Source organism: Elephantulus edwardii, unplaced genomic scaffold (genome assembly GCF_000299155.1).
Source record: "Elephantulus edwardii isolate Elephantulus edwardi_28Jun2011 unplaced genomic scaffold, EleEdw1.0 scaffold00034, whole genome shotgun sequence".
Lineage (NCBI taxonomy): Eukaryota > Metazoa > Chordata > Mammalia > Macroscelidea > Macroscelididae > Elephantulus > Elephantulus edwardii.
This window is the reverse complement of record NW_006399784.1, coordinates 21,805,852-21,810,968: the sequence shown is the minus strand read 5'-3', so window position 1 is coordinate 21,810,968 and position 5,117 is coordinate 21,805,852. Positions and strand designations below refer to the sequence as shown.

The following is a 5,117-nucleotide window of genomic DNA, read 5'->3' as shown; positions in this document are numbered from 1 at the left end:
GAGGACCACTGTATAACAATGAAATAAACTTTTTCACAAAGAAAAAGTTAACTGGGGACGAGGGCTGGGAGGAAAATGTGCAACAATGAATGAATAGAAATCCAAGTTCTTTGTAAACTTACAATGAAATCTCAATTTAAAAAAAATTTATGCTTAAGACTCAAAAACTGATGTTAAAACTTAACTGAATTGCTACTGTCAAGGAAGTAAGAGAAACAATTGTGACCTGTCTCAATCTCAGAAAAAGGGGAACTTAAGTTATATGATGAGTTCATCTAACTCCATAATCAAGACTACAAGGACCAAAGGCTGATGGATACTATTTTGTTGCTTGATAGATGACAATCAGCATTCTTTGATGTGAACAGTCACCGTATTGGCATATCTGGGTGAACTGTACACAGATGCAACAGGTAAGAGCATAACTTTCACTGTGGAGAGAATAGGTCAGAGCAGTATCAACCCATCAGATAGCATTATTTCTAGGCACCAAAATTGCTAGGGAGCACTGGTGGAATTTTATAAATAAATTGGTATAATAAAATACTTTATAGGGGGCATTATATTTTTTCCAAGCACATGCTTGTTTTTTCATTACATTTTTAAAAGTTGGTTTGTTTACAAAGCTTGTATACATTGTGTTTCACACTATTATATTTTTATATGTGCTTAAGGGCAAAATCTCTGCATGTATAAATGCAAAAGTGAAAAAAAATTACAATAAAATATAAAGACCTCATTTTGTCATCGATGACTGATTTTAGCTCAATGATTCCATTTTATATGTACTTGAACTGTGTTTTCCAAACTTTAATGGTCATAACAAGGTGAGAAATACATTTTACATGGTGATATAACACACATACATACTCACACACTTACCCTTTCAGAAACTGAAAGTTTCAACAAACAATAGTTAACACTTCCTGAGTACCTAATAGTTTCTATTCTATTTTAAACTCTGTTTTAATCCACTTAAAAACAAGTGCTGACTGATGTCCATTAATTTGATTTTATGAGCTGATGTACAGTTTTCATTACAGATTTCATGGATCTGATCTACAGTTTGAAAACATTATTCTAAGATAAATGGGTAAGGAAACCGTGGGATCCCTTAATGAAACTGTCTGCTTTTCCACTGCAAACAGTGCAGAAAGACTGTCCTTGTGGACAATGGTAAGAAGCTGTGAGGCTGCCTCATGCCAAACTTTAGTATCCTGCATTTTCCCTTCCCATGGAGACTTGCTCACAATTAATATTGCCACCACTAAGGTGGCCTCAAGGGAACCTATTCCCCCTTTTTAGAATCTGGCCAAAGTTGACAGAGCTCTTCTCTTAACTCTCTGTGACCTAGTTAGACCAAGTTTAAACATTTAAGTAAGATTTTTGCCAAAGACTGAGTGCCAACAAGAGGGAAATGAGCAAAAACAGTAACATGAACCTAGGCAATCTTTTGTTAAGAGAAGGTTATTTAAATAAAAACAAAAAAAGTTACAGCCAAGAGGAAAAGAAAAAAAGGATGAGGCTCATTCCTCCTCAGTGTTGGTCTCTAGGCCCACCTGTGTCCATGCTCCTGAAGTCTTTTCTTTTTTCCCCCAGAAGTGCCTTGAAGGGAGCTCTCAAGAGAACCACAGAACGGTTTTCAGTTCAATAACCCCAGTGCCGCCGCCTCCTGACCTTCCTGTCCTCATCTTGTCTGTGCCACTAAACAATGAGAAGCCCAGCTCTTTGGTGGAGGCCCACACCTTCCTTCAGTAGTGTGACTTTGCTCTGTAACTTCATCTTCAGACTACAACGCGACAGTCTTAACGTTCTTCAAAGAGACAAAGTTAAGGCAGACAGTTTGTGAATCCCCAAAAGACTAATTATAACAGGAACCTTCAGACTTCCAGAAAGCCAACATGTTTACACTGTCCACTCTGAGAAGATAAATGGACATGAAGTAACCAGTTTTTAAAAAAAAGAAAAGAAAAGAAAGAAGATGTAATTAACAGGCCAGAAGTATTATGCTATTCAATTAACTTTTTTGGTTTTTTTCAACACCCTCACCTCCCTTTTCCATTCTCAACAGTTCCGCCTTTGGAGGTAGATGTGAAATCCAATACCCCATGTCTCTAAATGCTAACTTTGCAGCTCTATCTGGATCCCACATAAGGAGTGCTTGTGACTTAGTAGGGAGGGCTGGAGGCTTAGTCTCTAGGGAATTGCACTGTTAATCCAAAGGTGGCACTTCTCCGAAGGTTCAAATTCACCGTGTTCACCCGTGGCTTGTGAGAGAAAGATGAACAATCTCCTCTCCAGCAATTTATCACCTCTGAAAACCCTCAGGAGGGAGTGTCAGCTAGGAGTCATTTCCACCTTGAGCGCACGTAAAAAGAATGCAGAGCTCTGGTGGTGTAGTCCACAGGGACTTGTCCTGCTAAACCTCTCCCGCAGTTCGAATCCACGAGTGACTGTTGGGAGAGGTCAGGGTAAGATGAGTAATCTCCTGTCATTTGATTTACAGCCTTGGACACTCAACAGTGGGTCAGCTATGAGTTGGTTCTGACTTGATTGCAATGACTAGGCCAGTGAGTGACCAAGCCATTGCCTTGATCAACTTTAGAACTTTTCCATCACCTCCTACAGAACTTCCCCATACCTTTTAGCTATCACCATCCCCCATTAGAAATCCCTACCCTCTGTCTAAGCAAACACTAATTTACTTAATGCTTCATTATTATTATTGTTGTTGTTGCTATTGACTCATAGCAACTCTATGCAAAAGTGAAAAAACTTTGCTGGATCCTGGATCATCCTCAACCACATTGCTGAGATTAAGGCTCATTGTTGCAACCACTGAGCCATTCACCTTGTTGAAGATCTTTCTCTTTATCACTACCTTCTCAAGTGTATCAGAGATGATGAGGATGGCACAAGACAGAGCAAGGTTCAGATCCATTGTTGGTGGTTTAGTTGATTCCAGAGCACCTAACAAAAACATCTACTTGACCAAGCATGATTTCTATCTCCGTATCCCTCCTGACAACATGTCCACAGTATGTGAGACAGATTCTTTTTTTTTTTTTCTGAGACAGAGTCTTAGCATTATCGCTTCTAAGCTATACATCTTGGAATATAGATGGCAGTTTAGAAATAAAACAGCCAGTGGTATTGAATCAATTCTGACTCATAGTCACCATTCATCAACGTTCCAAGACCATAAATCTGTAAGATAGAAGACTATTCCTCATTCTTCCCATGAGTGTGACCAGTGGATTCGAACTCATGAGCTTTTAGCAGTGTGTTAGCAGCCTAACTCATTACACACTATACCACCAGGAAAGGCTATCACCTATTTAGTATTCTTGATCAAAATCGCAATTCTGAGGCATTTATTCTTCCTCAACCTTCCTTATTCAGTATTCACATGCATATGAGGTAATTTGAAAACACCAGCTACTAAAACCAAAGATGAAGAAATTGAGGATGTCTGTCCACTTCAGCAGGAAGCTCTGTGGCCTAGTGGTAAGGAATTGCACTGTCAACCCAAAGGCATTCAAATATACCAGTTACTCCATGGGAGAAAAATGGGCAATCTCCTCCTATATGATTAACTGCCTCTGAAAACCCACTGGAGTGTCAGCTATAGGTTGTTTCTGACTCAATGGTGCAACATCCACCTCTGCATGGTTTAAAATCAAGAAAAATATTCATAAAGAAAGACATATTGCATTGGGAAAGTCTGCTGTCAGAGACTTTTCCAAAGTACTGAGAAGCAGTGATGTCAGTTTAAAGACTAAGGTGGGCCTGATTCAGGGCATGGTATCTTCAATCATGTGCTATGCATCTGAGAACTGGACAATAAATAAAGTTGATAGAAGAAGAATTGATGTGTTTGAGTTGTGGTGTTAGTGAAGAGTACTTAATATTTTGTGGACTGCCAAAAGAGCAACTAGATGTCCTTAAGAAATTTCAGCCAGAGTTTCCTTAAGGAAAGGATGGTGAAGCTTTGTCTCACTTTGGGAATCTTGTTAGAAGAGGGTATTCCTTGGAAAGAGACATCATGCTTGAAGTTCCAGTGAAATAGAAAAAGACCCTCCAGGAGATAGATTGACACAGTGATTGCAGCAATGGGCTCAAGTAAGTCAGAGACGATGAAATGGCCCAGGTTAGGATAGGGTTCAGATCTGTTATTTACAAGGTCGCTGTGAATCATACTCAACTCAGTAGCCCTGGACAAGAACAACAATATCTACTTCTGCAGTCTGAAATTGATTGAACATGTAATCAAGATGCATTATGTTGTTGTTGTTGTTGTTGTTGTTATGTGCTGTGTTCACCTGCGACTCATAGCAACTCTATGTACAACAGCCCTAAAACCTGATTTATCCTGTGCCAATCTTATTGTCTCTGACACAACTACCCCCATTACCTCAGTGAATGAATCAATCCATCTCATCAAGGGTCTTCAGCACTGTCCCTCCACCCTCTCAAGCATGACTTCTCTCTCCAAGAACTGATCTCACCTCGCAACATGCCCAAAGAATGTCAAACAAAGCTTTAGAATTCTTGCCTCCAAAGAGCAGCCTGGCTTCACCTTCTCCAGGATGAACTTGTTTGTTCTCCTAGCAGTCCCTGGTATTTTCAATATTCTTATCCAGCACCACAACTCAAAGACATCAATTCTCCATCATCCCTAGTCATTGCCCAGCTTTCTGATGTATAGCAGTAATTGCAAAAATGATGGGCTATATCAGGTGCACCTTAGTCTCCAGACTGACATTGTTGCTCTTCACAACTTTGGAGAGGTCTCTCTGATAGCAGACTTTCCCAATGCAATTCATCTTAATTTTCTGGCTTCTGGTACCAAAAGTCTTGATTGTAGAGCCAAACAAACTGAAGATGTTAACAATCTCAATCTTTTTAACATCTATCATAATTCTGCCAATCTGCCCAGGGGTGAGAATATTTGTTTTCTTAATGCTGAGCTTCAATCCACATTGAAGGTTGAAGTCCTTGACCCTCTGTAGCAAGCACTTCGGGTCCTCCTCAATTTCAGGAAGCAGGGTTTTGTCATCTGCATAATGCAGATTGTTCTTGAGTCTACCTCCAATCCTGATGCCACATTTCTCCTC

At 39.8% G+C, this 5,117-nt stretch overlaps 1 pseudogene; it reads right to left on the bottom strand.

Annotated features, from left to right (window-relative positions):
• LOC102872123 overlaps positions 1 to 2,110 on the bottom strand; it is a 6,969-nt pseudogene extending 4,859 nt beyond the window's left edge.
• Between the last annotated feature and the right edge of the window lie 3,007 nt (positions 2,111 to 5,117).